General features: G+C 38.2%; 1 protein-coding gene and 1 non-coding gene across 4 annotated transcripts in view; one reads left to right on the forward strand and one right to left on the reverse strand.

Annotated features, from left to right (window-relative positions):
* The window catches only part of PARD3B (par-3 family cell polarity regulator beta), a 977,832-nt gene that overhangs the window by 737,527 nt on the left and 220,984 nt on the right, over nucleotides 1–19,321 (reverse strand). The window lies entirely within an intron of this gene.
* Nucleotides 17,227–17,335, forward strand: LOC119064394 (U6 spliceosomal RNA). Its single transcript, XR_005085393.2, has one exon. It is a non-coding gene; the product is annotated as a U6 spliceosomal RNA (small nuclear RNA).

Consider the following 19,321-nt stretch of genomic DNA (forward strand, 5'->3'; position numbering starts at 1 on the left):
GGAACAAAGCTTGAGGACTAACACTAATTTCAACATTAATATTATAAAATTACAGCTATATAACATAGTCAAGACAGCTATGAGTTCAGAAAGAAGCCGACACACATATGGACATCAGATTTTTTTAAAAAGTGCAAAGGCAATACAGTGTAGAAAGTATAGTCTCCTTTAAAAATGGTGCTGAAACACTGGACATACAGGAGCGAAAAAGTGAACTACGATTCATATCTCACCCATGATACAAAAAACAAACAACCTCAGACTGAATCACAGGCCTGAATGTAAGACCTACAATTATAAAACTTATAGAAAAAGAAAATTTGCAACCTGGAATTAGGCAAGGTTTCTATACTATGACATCAAAAGCATGACCCACATAACGATCAATTGATCAACTGAATGTCATGAAAATCAAAACTTCTTCCTATATTTTCAAAAGAATGAAAATGTAAGCCACACACTAAAGTATAATGAAAGCATATATCAGATAAAGACTTTTACCCAGACACAATCAAAACTCAACAAGAAAACAATTAACCCAATGAAATAAATGGGTAAACACTTTAAACAGACTTTTTCATCAAATATGATATATAAATAGTAAAAACACACATGAAGAGAAACTCAGTATCTTTAGTTACAACAGAAACACAAATTATAATCTATATTTATTAAAATGCCTAAAATTAAAACCTTAACCATACTAAATATTGATGAAGATGCAGATCAACTGGAATTCTGATACAATACTTGTAGAAATGTAGAATTGTATAACCACTTCTGGAAGTGGTTTGTTAGTTGAAATATACACTTATCATAAAATGTAGCCGTTCTACCCTTAGATATTTATCCAAGAGAAATAAAAGTATGTGTTCATAAAAAGATTCACATATAAATACTTATAGGAGCCTTAAATGTAATAGTCAAAAATTGAAAAAAAATAGTGCATCAACATGTGAATAAACAAATTGTGGTATACCCATATAAAGAAATACACTATTTATGCAGACTGCAACATTAGTGCATCTCAAAATAATTTCATTGAGTGAAAGAAGCCAAACACAAAAGAGAACATGCTGCATGCCTTCATTTACATAAAAATCTAGAACATGCAAACTAATACACAGAGATAGAATGCAGTTCTTGTGTGGGATATGAGCGCATGAGGGATGGATTATAAAACAGCTCATGGAAACATTCAGGGAAATAGATATGTCCACCACTCCCTTAACTGTGGTGACAGTTTCATGAATGTATATACATGTCAAAAATAATATGCCAAAGAAACATATATTTCCAGACAAAACATCTCCAAAAGAGCCATTAGGGAACATAATACAAATAGCACAATGTGGCAGTGTGGGGCAGGGGGGCAGTTGGTGGGGAAAACTTAGAGAAGCATTGGTTGTAATGTTGGTGAGAAGAGTGGAGGATGGGAAAAACCTCCCTGACCCGCTTGAGGAACTAACAGCTCTACTGCAAAGTCAGTGTGTGAGCATGTGTGAGGCCAGCTATCTTTGTCCTTGGAACCATACTCTACTGATTTTATCTCTAATAGATTTACGAAGTGCTATATTGGGAGCTATTAATCTAAAGAACATTTTTAGTGTGTTATCAGAAAGATAGTATCTTTTTGTATTCTGGTAAAATATACACACCATAAAATTCACCATTTTAACCACTTTTTGGTATGATGTTCCATAACATTAATTTCACACACACGATCAAGTACAATGCCAAGGATATAAGAAAACAAAAGAAAATAAGAGAAAAGAAAGCATGAAGCAGAACCACAAAACTGTTATGTTCTACGTTAAAGCTTACCTACAACAAAGGAAAAGGTAAATAAAAAAGGCACAGACAGGAAAAGAAAAAGAATAAACATATTTAAAACAACATAAATTCAGATACAACAAAGAATAAGGAAAAACCCAAACTATAGGTATATCCAAATAATTAAGACAATAATTTTAATTATTGAAATTAATTTCATCAAAAACTAGGGGAAAGTATGAGAAAAACTCAAAAGTAATGAAGAGAATACAAGGATCACCAACAGTGAACTCAGAGGTCTGGGGACAAACCTACCTTCTTTATTTCCTAGATTCTATGGAATCAAATATCCAGAGACCAGACTCTTATCCCATCTCACCCTGCACCCCATTTCAGTAGGCACTTCCAATACTTCAATCCAACCAATCAGACTAGAAGGCCCCTGAGAATCTGACTCACCCAGCATCAAATTCCACAACACTAATGGGCCCAATTACTCTTAGAAATCTACAAGTCAACTTCTATTTCTCTCTCTTGCCCCAAACATTGTGCTAAGTACTACAAGAGATGAAAGAGAGACTTTGGACATTACACAGGCTTCACAAACCAGTAGAGAATGACGCAACATATTCTAAAATAAAGGATAAAAGGGGCAATCTGTAATAAGCACTTCAAACTGTTTTCTTACAACAGACACAAAGATACCATCCCACCCCCAACCTCAGGGGAAGCAAGAGACCCAGGCAGAACTTCATGAATACAAATGCAAAACACAAATAGATTCATGCAAGGGATCCACAACTCTGCAAAATAAGTATACGAACAGGTGACTTCACTCTTAAGTACTATAATGGAGAAAAACTGAAAATCTCTTTCAATGTAAATAAAACCAGTTAACAAAGGCAAATACACATAGAAATGCAACCCAACATGGAGTTTTCATGAGTCAAAACTCAGTGAATTTCTTATACAACATGTTGGAGGTCATTTCAGTATCTATGAATGTGATAGTATTTCCCAAGAGAATTATATTAATTTTAAAATGGCCTCCTTAGCATTTTAGTCACCAAAAGAAATGTGTTTTTAAATTATACAAAGCGTTTCTCCTATCTCATTTGGCCAATGGCATTCTTCCAAAAAATCTCTTCTGTTGTAGAAACACTGATACAGCAATAAATTTCATTTGAAAAACTTCAGAAATGTACGATGTCTCATATGCTAATATGAAATATATTTATTTCACAAAGAAGGGAAGGCAAATAAACTACCAAGACCAGTGAAATAGTGAAGTCTCTTTATAAGTGAACATATTTTAATCTATTAGGTTAAGCTCTCTTCTTTGTATCCCTGTTTAATGTACTTTTCCTGTAAGTCAGTATTATTTACAGGTGTACTCTTCTGGTACAATATTTATTTCAATAACTTTCCTTTATTAGAAAAATGTAATACGATAACAAAAGAACTGTGCAAAATGAGGCATATTTAGGTCCTCATGTTGCAAAATGTTTTTTGAACTGATTAGTTTTTTTTCAGGTAATAAAATTATTCATCAGTAAAATGTGGGAATTTATTTCAGTAGTCTATTTAAAAAATAGAAGAGAATGTTATATCTTGACTCTTATAGAAAAACCATATTTTAATTGAGAAATGTTCTCTCACATGCTATAACTCTTTGTAAGTTGTTAAATTATTAATGATATATAAACCAGCTTGTTTTCCTGTGAAAGCTAAAAACATTCAATAGTATAATCTTCTTAATCTACCAAATGGTTTAAAATGAGTATGGTCAAAAACAATGGAAATTTATCTAAGTATAATCTAGCCAGAGGCATCTGTCTATTCAAAACACAGGATCGGGATCGGGCTTTGACAACTGGAGACCAGAAACTGGAAATCGCCACACCAAGCACGTTAGTACACTGAGTACAGCTGTCAGCCAGGAACGGGATCGTATGGAAGGCAACAGACCTTGTATGACATGGAGCACAATGATATTAATTACATCAGGGTGCTGCATCTCTGGTTAGGCTCACTCTGCCTTTCTGACTCTGGCAATGAGAATCAAAGATCATAACACTTCACTATGTGCCGGGCTCTCCCATTTCAAAGGAATGGTCTATGTGGCGAAATTCTGAGGAAGAAGTGGCCACTGAACTTAACCTTTGAATCAGCTTCTCTGTCTTAGGGGTGGTGAAATTCCTTTCTCTGGCCTGTTTGCAGGATGCTGGTGGTACTCTCCGGGTGGGATCCACGTCCTTCCCACTGTTGGAACGGGAGGCACAACTGCCCCTTTTTGTACAGTACCTTTCACCTATGATACTTGCCCTCTCCTTGCAGTGCCACGTCACTCCCTGTGAAATAATATCAGGTGACGGTATTTCTAAACACAGCCACTCAACCATGTCACCTGTTTCCGAAGGTAACAGGTCGATCGTGTCATGCTGCAAATCCTGGGATCCCACCAACAGAGGATGTGACGCAGGAGAGCATGTAACTGGGGAGAGCAACTGGGATCTCAGACAGCCAACCAGACTCACCAGCATGGCAACGACAGCATCCCCAACGCTAATGCTTTCTCCATCAAGGACTCTTCGAACTAAAGTGATTATGAGTTATGCCCTGCCTTCTATCAGGAGATTTAAAGTTGCATATAAATAATGACATAGAGACAAAAGAAAGAGAAACCAAACATGTACAATGACCAGGAAATAAGGGTCAATCACACTTGTTAACACAGACTTAACTCTTAATTCCTGGCCACCAAGACAGAACTGGGAGGCTGACACACTACAGAGGGTCCTTGAGAAAAAGGAAACCAGTGTGCTATAAGGGGAAAAAGTTACCTCCAGTTTCAGCAAACTCTAAAAATAATTTATTGCATTGGTTATAATTCGAGAACATTAAGTATCAAGTTAGAAAAATATTATTTAGCTGCTGCTTATAATTGTCCCGAAAGCAAAAATATTAAAACAGAGTCCTAGAAATGCATTTCTTGGCAGACTTAGCTAGTAAATTTCTTAATAATCTAATCATATAAAAGATTGGACTTTTCTGTAGAATACTTCTCTTGGGAGAGAACTTGGGTTGTGACCAAGCACTCTTTGTTGGGAACAGGAGAGAAATTCACATGCTGCAGTGTGTCAAGTGGCAAGATTGGCATCTCCCTGTCACCTCCAACCAGCCAGCTGAGCGTTTTTCTCTGGTAAAAGGAAACACCCGCTCCCTTCATTATTTGCTAACAAGCCTCAAACATTCCTCACATCTGCCCACTCATCTCAGAAGTGGGACAGACTCTGGGCAGACTGTGGGAGTTTTCCTTGTTCTTGGAGGCTGATCTGGCACATAAGAGTATAAATGTCTAACACTGATTTCGCATTTGGAACACAAAGAAATGCCCCCCAAATCACTATCTATTCATTTGTACAAAAGTTGAAACAGAAAGAGGTAAGGCTCAAGAAAATATTATTGTAATCCACCCAAGGTATTACTGGATGAATCAGAATGGAAGGAAAATGTTTTCCTTCCCTAAGCCTGGGAAAATATAAAAAACTTAACTCAGTTATTGCTCAGTGTTTACATTTTGAATATACCTCTTCCTTCCATGACTAGTACTATCTATCTTGGGTTTTAAGTTTCAGAGGAACAATGACCATATATACTTAACTTACTTTATGTAGGAATGATCAGCTTATTATAATAGTTTATATTGATGATGATAAAATAATATAAATCACCTAGGAAGAATAAGTAATGGCATTTTCAAAGGCAAGGCCGATAATCAAAGAAAGGAACCGCATGTGAAACAAGTCTGTGTTGCACTCCATGCACAGTGGTGCGCTAAGCTGGCTCGCACCAGCCCAGGGAGCCGACTGTGAAACTTCAGGCACTTTGTGAGCCAGTGTTAAAGCACAACCATTACCGAACACCTAACTATGTAAGTTACATGAAATGAATGTTCAAAACAAATCCAATAAACTCTCAAAACTCATCACTTCCTAAATATTTGACATTTACTGTTACCTGTGCTTTTGAGGCTATTTATGTTGACTTTTGTCGGTATGGTGGGGAGACTGTATAATGTCTGTGCAGTCTTACTGACCTTCCACTGACCAACCAGGTTATTAGGTTGGAATGTCCACAGTGGGAGTGTTTCTATTGTGGTAATTGGCACATGCTACACAGCAGCCCCACCCAATCTCACCCTGTCCCTGAGCACTGGTTGACAAATGTTCACCAACACACCACTGCAGATGCTTAACCGAAATGAGTTGCGCACCATGTCAGTCGCTATGGGACAGAGAGCCCCAGTTACCGCTGTTGAAGAACTGCTAATGCCAAATTTAAGGAAACAATTTTCCGATACTGACATTCTTTTTTTCTTGAAGTAACAATACATCTCCTTGGTTACGTGAAATTTACAGAGATTTGATTCTTAATATCAAAGACTGACTAAACCTCTTGTATAAGGGAATTCTAACCTTCAGAAGAGAACAGCAGTGCTGCTCTGAAAATTACCAATAACATGAAACCCCCAAGTGCATCATTGCTTTTATCTGAGTCTACTGACCACTTGTGGCTGTGGAGTTTTAGCTTCTTTTAATCTTCCCTAGTTCTAGAAAAGTTCCGCCACCTTTAAACATAACCAAATTGAAAATGATCTCAATAATCCTGGGTAGTCTCCGGAGCCATAAAGTGCCAGAAAAGTATCAAATTTTTCAGACTGTAAGATGCACTGGACCATAAGACATACCTAGGTTTTAGAGGAGGAAAATAGAAAAAAATTTTGGAGCAAAAAATGTGTGAAAAATATTTGATAACATAAGTAGCATAGCCTCCCCCTACAGTGGTCCAGGTAAGCTACATTCGGACTATAAGATGCACACCCCTTTTCCTCCCAAATTTGGGGAAAGAGTGCATCTTATAGTCCAAAAAATATGGTAGTTATAAAACACTACATACAAATATGATCCGATGTGAATGCATTCAATGAGAGTAAAAAATTCAGTCTTGAAAAGCTATTTTGACATATATGTAATTATGTAAAGGAAAGAAGGGAAGGATTTATACTAAAAGAGGTCAATATAAGTAAGGCTATAAAAAGACAACAGAATTCATTGGAAATATTTGAACTCTTACTCTCACCTAAAGGATGACCATATGCATTATAATCCTAAAAGTATATATATTTTTATTAGCACTGACAAAGAAAACAAACTACACTTATGAATAAGTAAGGAGTCTGCTCACTTTCAAGAAAAGTTAGGAATATTTTACAATTAAACGAGGTAGAGGAGAATTGCTAGGAATCCCTGGATGATGAAGGCAAACAGTCCTCTAGAGTATGAATGAAATTTCTGGCTAAAACTAAAAGTTGTTCTCCATCAAAGAGAAAATGAAAAACAAAGAGTTGGAGCAGAGCCGGTCTCACATCATTTGTAAATACAAGTCACTGTCGAAATCAGTCCATACTATTGTTAGTGATTTCTCTTGATCACCAGGGACTAAACAAAAACTGGTCTTCCATTTTTCTTCCTTTTTTCGAGCTCATGACAATCAAGGGCAATTTTTTTTTTAAAAGGGAGCCAAAAGAGCTGTAAAAGAATGTCAGTGATACTGCTTGCCACCAGCTGTTTGTGAAGTGCTAAAAGATCCTGGTGATGAATGGGTCTGGATAAAAAAATGCCAACCTTGTTATTATGTTCGGTAACCCAGATTAAAAGAGATGTAGGAGGTAATCAAGTAATTTGTGTACGAGACATCTAAAAGAATTAAAATTAGCTGAAACAAACCAGGTTGTAAACCCTTAGCATTAGGAACCATAGGTCTTTCTAATTGACTACTTAAGAAAATCTACTACTTCATCATAGGACTCAGTTTGTATTTTGCATATGCTGTCTGAAGTACAAGGGGTGATGGGCAGCATTGGTGGTAGAAGGATGACAATCGGTAGGCAGAGAATGTGTGATTGTACATTGAAAAATCCTAAATTCCAAGGTATTTTTCCTTCAGCTTCTCCAGCTAATAAAAATAAAATCAGCTCCATTTCAAGGGGTAAATCAGGGCTTTGTCTGGTTTTCTTTACAATAAAGCACTATGAAAAGAAAGGGTACATATTATTGTTCTTTGGTCAATATAAAATTTGATAAAAAACACAAAAGCTCTGGTCCCAATGATTTGTTTTAAGATTTCAGGTTTAAAGCCATTATTGCTGTATTCTTTAATAAGCAAAAATACTGAAGCAGGTTCAAAGGGATAATATTTTAAGCACTTTTGGAAAAAATGTGAGAGAGAAGAAATACAATATGTTCTGATATTTGTGCTTTTATCCATAAAGTTCAGCACATATCCAAAACCAATCAAAAGTCTAATAAATGTGTATTTGCTACCAGATTCACTATTCAGAATTTTTCTATTTGCCAAATTGGTGAAGTCTTTCTAAATTAGATTTTTAACACCCCTTTGACTTTCATTATCAGATGTCTCAAGGGCATTAGCTCCAAAGAACTTTTTTGTTAAATGTAAAAGATACAGTCTAGCATTATTTCTGAAACCTCATCCTAGTACACATTTTAGTAAGTGTGATAAAAATAAGTTGCAGGCGTTATAAGGCAAAGGATTATTAACATTAAAGAACTTTTAAAAGTATCTGAATACAAAGTGTCTAGTTCTCAGAACTCAAGGATAGAAGTGATGTGGATTAATAAACAGGCACAGGAATCATGAAAACCAATCATAATTAAGCATTTTTATACTCTAATAACCTGGGAGTAATAATAACAAGTATATAGACAAGGTCAATGGTATAACGGCCCTGACCCTAGCAAAATCTGATTACTGGCACAATCTTGGTTTTACAAGAGCAAGGCAATCTGATACACTCAAAAAGAGAAATGCAGTAAAACATAACCAGCACACTGGGATCTGAAGTTATCGCTGCCATGAACTTCCTATTCCCACGTGAGTCCCTGCCCCGGAGTCTCACTTTCTACTGCTGCAAATTGAGCCTCCTTATCCAAGTGGCTTCCAAGATTCGTTTCATTCCTAAAACACTATGATTCTCCAAAATTCTTCTTTCAGGAAGGAAAATGGAGAGTGAGAATTATCTTAGAAACTCATTCAATAAACAGCCAATGTTTTCTTGTTGCTAAATGATTATTATGAATGAATATTAAGATTACTATGAATGGCAATTTTCTTATATGTATAAATAGGATGGAATGATATAACACGGGTAAGACACTGTTGATGGGAAACAATGCTATAGAAGATAGTATGAAGTAATACCGTAGGGCTAAGTTTATTTATTTTTTATTTATTTATTTTTAGAGAGAGGGGAGGGGAAGGAGAAAGAGAGGGAGATAAATATCAATGTGTGGCTGCCTCTCATGCATCCTCTACTGGAGACCTGGCATGTGCCCTGACAGGGAATTGAACCAGTGACCCTTTAGTTCACAGGGGGCACTCAATCCACTGAGTCACACCAGCCAGGGCTACTAATTTAAATCTGGAGTGAATTGCTATCATTTTCATTCTGATAGGGGGCAAGTTAGAAGTTTGACTGTTGTATTCAAGTATTCACAATTCCACACAGCTGTCAGATAACTAAAGAAAAGTCTTTGAGCTTGTTCTAATTCTAACATAAAGAAGGTTTTACTTTTTATTGCCTTTTGGACAAGTATTTTCTTGCTTGCTACAGACTTAAGCCATAAAAGTTCAGGACAATCTTCCATTTTCTAGACCCTTCAGGACACTGACAAACACGAAATAAAAACCACCACCCAGAGGCCATGACTTTAGGAAAACCTCATTCTCTCTTATATTGGTTGGTTATCTCAGAGGTTGCTTCATCTGGAGACACTTTAAAGGCAGATTCGTGGGTGGTGCTTTGGAAATAAGGTGATGCCGACCCCAGGCAGAAAATCATTCAAACATCCAGTGGTACTAGAATGTGACTATCAGGACCCAGACGATGTCCTCTTTCATATTAGGGACCTATCTCTTCTCTGAAACTTAACTGCAAATAAAATAATTCCCTAAGCTTGGGTATATTTAACAATTCCACGACTTGGTTCGTTTATCAAAAACAGGAGAGTGACTTAAGTAACTTCCACTGAAGAGTCACTAAAATAAACCTCCATGATGGAAGCTACTAGTAGAATCAGGAGCTCCCAAGACTACAAGGAATGCTTCTGGAACAGTGCCACACCCAGCTGGTTAACTGCAAAGCAACCACCTGGAGACACACAGCTGGTTGAAAGACGCAGATCAAGAGGTCTGAATTGTTCCATGAACTTCCCATTTTTTCAAAACTATTAAAAAGCTCAAAATTCACCCTCACCGAATGACCGAAGTTATATAAAGGACTGGCGGGGCCACACAGCTCTTGGAAATGGAGGACCAAAACTACTGTTCACAATAATAACGTGATCAACTTCACATTCCTGAGAATAAGCAGATTAGCTTTATGACTTTTCTAAAGTTTAAACATATAATTTTCATTAACTGACTCAGGAATACTACTCAATAGCTCTCCTGGTAGTTACTGCTCCATCACAGAATTAAAATAAGCCTTCACTGTATCTTTCCATTTTTACAACTTTGTGTTTGTCATAATTATATTTTTAAAATTATAAATATTAATCTGTGTCACAAAATGAAAACGATTTTACCTACTTAAAAATATACTCCATTTAATACAAGATATGACAATTGTTTAACAAAGTCATGTAATATAAATGTAAGTGAATGAATGACAAATTTATCTCAAGTTCTAAAAATTGGTTATCCTAATTCATAAGACATAGCAACAAAGGAAATGTTCTACATAATATACAGTACGATATATAAAATACCATGTAAACAATCCTGCACAAAATGCTCTCAAATATACTATCATCTCTGTGTTTGGAAAATACATCCATAAGCATCTTGCTAGTACTTTACCCCACACGATGACCTACGTATCTTGTCCTCTCCTACATATGCTTATGTGTATCCCACCCAGCATTTTTAGATGAGGAAGCCAATGCCCGGGGCATTTAAGTAAGGGTCCTGTATCTGAGGACAAGGGGAAGATCTGGAGCTAAAATTGGGGTTCCCTACTGGAAGTTCACATGTTTTTCTCTCTAAAAGAAAACTTACTATCAGAAATGACAAGGCATGCAAAGGCTCTTCAATTTATTGGGTCTAAAATATTTGATGAAATATGAGAAAAGATCATCCACATCTGGATGATTTACTTTTTCAAAAGAAGGAGTCAGATTAAGAATTCCACTGGGTTCATCACAACAAAACCATCCACAGATGGACAGGTAGCTTGTCATCCCTTTTACACACTCTGGGCTCTATGGCCCTTGTATAACGAGGGACTTCGACAGTCCCTGTGGAGCAGTGAAGCAGGGCTTTAAAGAAGAGTTTGTCCTATGGATTCTGCTCAAGTAGAATTTCAGATAGAGGAGGGCGGCTAATTTTTCCGGCCAGTATCAGCATATCTTAGACCTCTGATCAGAGTGTTGGTTTTCCTATGTAACAGTCTCCATTAATGTGTGAGCATTTCACTGCCCCAGTACACCTAGTAAAATGCAAATGGATATTCAGATAGATACTTCAGATTCTAAGCATAACCAACAGGAAAAAAGACTGATTTCTGACTTGATACATAAATCATTCGGGAATCATTATAAAAGTGAATTTATTCATAAAACATGTATTAAACATCTACTACAGACCAGGAAATGCATGGATGCTCAGAAATGATGGTTGGGATGCCCCAAAGAGCTCAGCCCGGCAGCACCAACAGACAAATTCAGCTGAACTGCCACACTCTGCAAGACAGAGGACTTTGAGGAGGAGACACCCGCCCAGGGTCAGCAGGGGAGAGAGAGAACACAGAATATCAGTCAGTGTTGAGAGTCCTCCCCACAGTTCTCTTCCTTTAAAGGCAATTGACTTTTTAAAAATGTTTTCTCTTTGAAAAGTGGTGGAAGAGAATTAATTTGCACCAATTAAGAATATATTGAGGGTCCCAAATTCTGATGTCTAATCAAGAAATGGCTACACTAAAATGAGAAAACTGAACAACCTCTTAACTTACATGGTCAAGGGAAAACAAGGCTAATCTTGCTATTACATCTACTCTCCAGAAACCTTGTTCACTAGGAGCATACCAAGTATGACGATAAAACTCATGTAGAGTTGTGGGTGGCCTTCCAGAATTGCCCCCTTCAGTGGCAGTTGTGCTGAGACCGTGTATTCCACCGACAGAATTTCCCTACAGGGCTGGAGCTGCACTCTTCTTAATGTCCCTGCCTTAACTCCTGATGATACTTAGGGAGATTTTTCTCTCTCCCACATGAAAGACTGAGGAAAGGTAAGAAGTGTCTAAGAGGAGAGAGGGTAACATAAAACCTGAAATACAGTATCAGGTCCTTTCCTGAGTCGACTCCAGGGCGGCAGGCTAAACATGGCGCAGGAGACGAGACCCCTATTCTCAGGGTGAGAAACACGGCGCTCTGGGATTCAAAAGGATACGCTGAGGAGCTCCTAGGCTGCCATTAGGAAGAATTAATCCTTTTAAATTTGATGAATTGATGCTGAAAGCTGTGCAAACAAGAAACAAGTCTGTTTAGTTGATCTGGACTCAAACAAAACAAAATATTGACGTCCTATGTGCTTAGAGAACTAAGCAGCCCTCTAAGTCATAATCATTTCAGGGACCATGGCTGGAAAATAGTCTTTAGTCTTATTGATATTTTTGTCATAATTACATTGGGAATGGGAGCCAAAGGCTTGCAATTTTCACAGTATTTGATGCTCAGGGTACCTGTATTATGATGAGTATCATTTTTCCTTTCATTGGTGGCACTGTCATGTACCATCTCTAAAATAACTTGTTTTAGTTGTGCTGTTTTGTTATTTGCTTCTTAAAGAAAAATCAATGTAGATTTTTTTTAAGTTAAGAAAAAGGCCATACTCTTTATAAATTCCTAAGAAGCCCAGAGCCATACAGACAAGGGAAAATATATAGGACAAAAAAACATATTGGCCAGACTAAGCTCCAGTGACCTCCTTTGGTGCCCTGAGATGCAGTAATTTTTCAAATGTTTAGCTCATTGCCATCCAAGGAAACGGCAGTAAATCCAGGCCACTATGTGCGGTCTGCAGGGCATGCAGGTCACTGGAGCTCCGAGCTCCAGCAATTCCCAGAAAGGAGAAGAACCAAACAAGCAAACAGAAGGCAAACAGGAAGCACCTTAGCACAAGAAAGGCATTCGTTGTTTGACTGAGACTCATTTTTCAGAATCCAAAATAAAGGAATTCAAGGACCAGATTAAGTCTGTGTAAAAAACACACCTTGAATTTCCTGACTGTAAGGTCCCAGAGAGGCAGGCTATGCCTATCACCATATACTAGTTTCCAATGTTGCTTGAATAATCCACTCCACATGATTTATGTCATGTCCAAAATTAAGAAAGGAGCAATTTTTTAGTTTCACACATCTATACATTTTGATGCATTCATGGTACCCAAATGAAGACTCCAGCTATCAGTTCATTAAAAGTTTGTAGAGAGAAGAGGTAAAAATAAGAACCTACTGATTTATTCAACTTGTACATATCTACTGAGTACCTCTTACTAAACTAAAGTGTCAGAAATGAAATAATGGGAAACAAGCTGTCTAGTGTCCTAGATAAGGGAACGAACCTGTGCGGCCCTGTAAGAAGGCCCCCGTCTGCATTTTTGGTACAGTATGGCAGGAGCACCTATGTAGTCCTGAAGTGCCACGTCAGGAAGAATGGCCAAGGAGATGTGACTTCTGAGTCCCAGAAGAGGAGGAGCTGCCAACTTGGGCATGGCGGTGAGGAGACAGGGAAGCGCAGAGATCAGAGAGCCTGGCGCGCCTCAGTGTGTGCTGGCTCACAATCAATGTCACGGATTCCAAAAGTTGTGGGAGAGGGTGGAGAAGGGATATTGCAGGTACAAAGAGGTGCCAGATCACAGGAGGAAGAGAACTTACCCAGTTCCTAGGAGCAGAGGTAGACTGGAGAACCTCAGATGATGAGAAAAGTATTACGAGATATAAAGGGATGATCACAGATTAATGAAAATTTATTAGTAAAAACTGATTAAGGTTTTAGAAATACAATTTTCTTACGGTATAAACAGTAGGTAAAATATAATCATGCTTTCAGTTTGGGTAGTTGTTTTATGATATTTGTATTGTGATTTATTTGTATACTACCTATCATTATCGGTGCTTAGAGTTTCGCAGTCACTGTATTTAACTAAGTGTTTGATTTTGTACAGCTAATGGGGCAGTATAACTCTATTACCAATGCTGAAAAACATCAATGTAAACTTGACCAGAAATCTCATTTCTGTCAATGAAGTCTTAGTAATATATGAGTAGTTATAAAAACAATCATATGAACTTGTAAGTGGGTTGTATACCAAAGTTACATTTGCAAATCAAGTGTCTAAAACAGAAACAATCTGCCCCAGAAGCAATGTTATCCTTGGTATTTGGTTCCAGGACTAGCTCAGGAATGGCTATTTGCCACATAAGATGACTAAGGGCGAGTTCAGTTATACCTAGGAGCCACTAAACTTGACAATCAACCTTCAGGACTCAACAACAATTTCTCTTCTCGTTGGTAGCTTCCAGCATCTCAAAGCAGAATCGGTTCCTTCCGCCCTGGCATTATATCCACCATGTATGAACGCGGTCATGTCATTTCCCCCCACTGGGCTGTGAACCCACTGAGCCTGACTCTTGGCACAAAAAATAATAATGGCTTGTATATTTACATTTCTCCTGGGGGAACTAAGAAACAGTCAAGAATATTCCCTGCTTTCTTGGTGCCCACCAGCCCAGGAGACCAGAGGCAGGAGGCAGAAGGGTCTGCCTTGGCTCTCCCCTCTCCTTTTGGAGTCTTCCTTCCCCTTCCTAGTCTCCACCCCACTGCTTCAGGTCCTGTAGAAACGGAACTGGGGATGAGCTGGGAAGGGAAATAGCAGAAGGGTAGCAAGGGCTCTGCTCACACAGAAGTAGAATCTGTGGCAGTGAAAGGAAACGTCAGTGTCTGGGCACAGAAGGAGCACCCCAGAGAGATGGCCACGTCAGGGGCGCATGGAAGTTGAGAACGTTGATTTGTTAGATACTTTGGGTACTAGTCTTGTACCAGAAAGGCACAGGCTGTCCTTTAAGTATAAAACTTATAAAGATCTTCTGCATAATAGGAATTTAATAACCTGCTGCTCAAAACAAACAAACCAAAATAATTCTTAATATCTCAGTCATTTAGAGTAAAAAAATTGAAAACCGCATTCCCATTGTAAAGACCTGCCTATCTGGCAAGTTTGCCAGAGCATACAAATCCTGTGGAGAAAGCCTGTGCTGTCCTGAGTAAGCAGGCACATCAGATCTGTAACAAAGCACTTCCACAAGGCAAGCCTTCCCTGAGACAGGGAGGAAAACCAACCCTCTGGCCTGAGATCATCCTGTATTTACTACTGCCCCACCTTACCACCCACTCACACTGCAGTGTGTGCAGTGCACTGGGCTGGATTCCAAGCCCTTGACGTGTTCCCTCATTTAACTATCACAACAGCCCAACAAGGTCCTGGGTTTCTATTCCCTATTTTCCAGCAGAGAACACCTTTGAACCCTGAAACTGTGGCTCCAGAGTCTGCCCTGCCTACTGTTACAACAGGTAAAATGTGAATTATGCATCCTCCCACAAAAAAAGGAAAAGAAAGCTGAAACCAACTTTATATTCTATACAAAAATAAAAGCCAAAAGAAATCTCATACTATTACATCACAAGTAAAGTTAACTAGGAAAGGTTATTAATATACTAGTAGTATTTTAATGACAGAGGGGGAAATAGGTAAGGACACAGGTTCTGAAGCCAGGCTACAGGGGTTTTACTCCTAACTCTTCCCCTTACAATCTGTGAATTTTGGTGAGATGCCTAATCACTTGGGATCTCGGTTTCCTCCACCGGAAAATAGGTTGTCTGTAAATGAGAGTCTGGCTCCTAGCAAGCACCCCTCATGTATTAGCAATGCATTATGAACTGAACTGTGCCCCCAGACTCAGTGTGTGGAAATCCTAACACCCGGTGTGACTGTGTCTGGGGATGAAATCTTTAGGATGGTGACTAAATGGGATTCTATGGGTAGGGCTCTAACCCAAGAGGACACGCATCCTTTAGACCCCAGAGATCCCTTTCCACGAGTGCACGCAGGCTGTGTGACAGCACAAGAAGGTGGCACTCTACAAGCCAGGAAGGCAGACCTCCCCCCACACCAGCCCTGACTAATACACACAGATTATCACTGCTCTAGGTGCTCTCCATCCAGGGCAGCTTCGACCATTCCATAAGGTCACTGGCAAGTTCCTCACTTCACTGTCTCCCCGCAGGAGATAAATCAGGTTTCCTAACTCAGCCAAAATTCCTCCACTGCCAGCCCAGCTCTTCGAGAAAAGTAGAATTTATGGGACAGACATTTTCTTGTCGAATCCGAATTAAAGGAAAATGCCACAACAGGTATATGGAACAGTAATTTTTGAAACACCATCAGTGTTTTGAAAGTATAAAAGAATCACAAATCTGAAATACCACCCCTTCCTCTTGTCAGATGTAATTTGAACTAACCAGCATTTAAAGTGGCTCAAGTTATTATTAGCAACCCACAGTATAAAAATAAGCAAATTAATATATTGTATTAAAAATATTTATACTTCACTGTGGAGGATAAGGAAATTGTAAAAAAGGATAAACAATGCAGAAGACCTGGTGGAGAACTACTTTTCTGCAGAATTATTAAAAATAGCTTTAGTGGCACTGAATTTCCTTTTTATATGGATGATTTAAAATTATACAAAAGGATGACTGGTGTGGCTTTATTTATGCAGATAAACAACCAGGAGTGTCTTAATATATACTTAGCAAACAGTATCACTTTAACAAGGAATGAAACTCACAAGTGAATTATTAATATGGAGGAAAAAAATAATCTCATGCACACGCAGTGGAAGAGAGTCGTTTCCGAGACCAGGGGAAAGTCAGAGCGGCAGAGTCTTAGATAATTAGGCTGATGAGCATTCCGGCTTCACGAAACCAGTGACATTACACTCTCCAAAACAGAGTCTAACACACTCTCAGTTGACAACATTTGTCACTTCAGTTGTTTAAATAAAAGATTTAATTTTTATTGTTTCTCATCAAGCAAACTTTTAACAGCATGATTAGCCTAGAAACTTGTAGAGTAAGAAAATGGGTAAATAATAAAGGCTAAGTCAAGGATCACAGCTGAAAAAGCTGTTAACACATCTTAAGATATTTTTAAATGGCACAATTCGTGATGCCACAGAAACAACAATGTAACAGACTGTGACGACGCTCTTCGACTCAAAGGAGAAGAACCACACTAAGAAACACATGAACAGTGCTTGCTTCGGCAGCACATACACTAAAATTGGAACGATACAGAGAAGATTAGCATGGCCCCTGTGTAAGGATGACACGCAAAAACACATGAACAAAAACAGAGCCAGTAACAGGCTCGGGTGAGCTGTACCCATTACAGAGCCCTACTGAACGAAAGGCAAGGTTAGAAACCTTTCAACAGGCATCTACTTTTAAATCAGTAAATCATTAGTATCTGTAGTCACTCGCATTTCTGACAAAAACAAACGATACTTAAATTTTTAGTAGAAACTCGACAATGGGGAGCGATTGTTGCAACTGCTGTCTGTCATTGTTGCACTCAGACTAGGCTGACGATCCCATTGCCAAGGTCTTTGTTTTGATCTGGGAAGTAAATAATCCATTTTAAAGCTATTGCTTTATTCTGCAATACAAACAACTGTAGAAATAAACTAATTTTAAGAATTAGACTGTGCAGTGGGAATGAGTAGACAAAGTGACCCACGCCTCAAGCACAGATGTTTACACACACACACTTGTATTTTAAAAATTCTCACGGAATTGGGACTTAACTTTTTAGTTACCAATATTGTGGCACTTGGTGTGTATTACCCACAGTTGCACATAAAATGCAATGATCTGCTCTAATAAATTCCCAAGAATCTATAATTGAGCTAAAGGCAGAAAGTAAGCTTGTTTATGCATTATAACATGAAAATAAATCACTGCTGTGACAGATCACCAACCTCCACTCTGCCAGCAAAAGAGGAGAACACACCTGAAGCGCCGCCTCCTCCAGCGCCCGTGCCACCCGCCCATTCCCGGAACAAGACCACACGCCAAGGGCGGCGCGCGTGGCAGTTCCTACTCCCGCGGGAATGTCCGCTCCCATTCAGGCTGTAATCCTTGTTAAGCTTCACATTCAAAAGTGCAATGACATTATTTCTTCTTCCTGAATTAGATGAAATTCCTCAGAACAGGAAAGGAAAAATTTTTATCTGCTCTCATCTTTGAAGAGCTATGACTTCAAGAATACATTAATACCAATAACATTTTGCAATGTCAGTATTGCCTGTTTATGTACATAAATATCAATATCTATACATACACATATATAAAAGTTCCCAAATTTAGCTCTTTCAACCCAGATTTGCAGTTTCTTTCTAATGCACTAAAAAATCACTGCACTGAACGGAAGTCAGTAATTACTGTGGACTCATATCAGGATGGTTCTAAAGATTTTTCATGGGGGAGGGGGCGGTAGCTTATGAAAAAGCTCTGTAACAAATACAGACTTGGTATAAAAGCCTTTTTAACTTAACAGTCAGAAATATCCTACAGAACACATTTCTATTATTCATAAACTATTTAGAACACATTTCTATTATGTATAAATTATTTTAAAATCTTAGTTTCATGCAAACTTCTTTTTCTTTCTAGATTATAACCAATTATTTAATTATTTCCCCTATCAAAGGCTAAAATGGTTTCAAAATCAAATGCCATAATTTTAGATAATAACTAGTACTGCTAAGGTTTCTATAGTTACCCGGAAAAGGGTCATGACTGTCTGAAGCACACACATTCTCTCTGATAATTAACCACATCATGATAGACTGACAACACTTAATGATTAATTAGGCTAAGAACTCAAACCCTTAGCAGGAGGTAAAAGCACAGAATTTCATAATGTACTGAATGCCTCCCAGAGAGACACAGAATACAAATAGAGCTAAATTTTAAAATTCAGGTTTGCAAATTCAGTATTACTAATATAAATGTCTCCTTAGGAGTCTCACAGCAGAAGAAATTAGGGATTCTCTGCCTGGCCAATATAGCCATTCAATCACAATGAAGCTCTTTGCAAAAGAGCTCAACTTGATTCATTCAATGCAGCCTTATATACAAAATTCACGACTCTCCTCTCTTCTGAAAGTCAATGAAACATACAATTTATAGTTCCTCCAAAGAGCAAACTGGATACATCACCTGCATGCTGCTCCTTACTGTGTTTAGTGTTTTACAGCTCACAAAACATTTTTGCAGGCTTGATGGTCCCTGATTTCAGCAGGTAAGTGGCTGGGCCCAGGTTTGAGAGTCAGACAGAAAACCAA

Source organism: Artibeus jamaicensis, unplaced genomic scaffold (assembly GCF_021234435.1).
Source record: "Artibeus jamaicensis isolate MK-2021 breed Jamaican fruit bat unplaced genomic scaffold, CSHL_Jam_final contig_1015, whole genome shotgun sequence".
NCBI classification, from domain to species: Eukaryota; Metazoa; Chordata; class Mammalia; order Chiroptera; family Phyllostomidae; genus Artibeus; species Artibeus jamaicensis.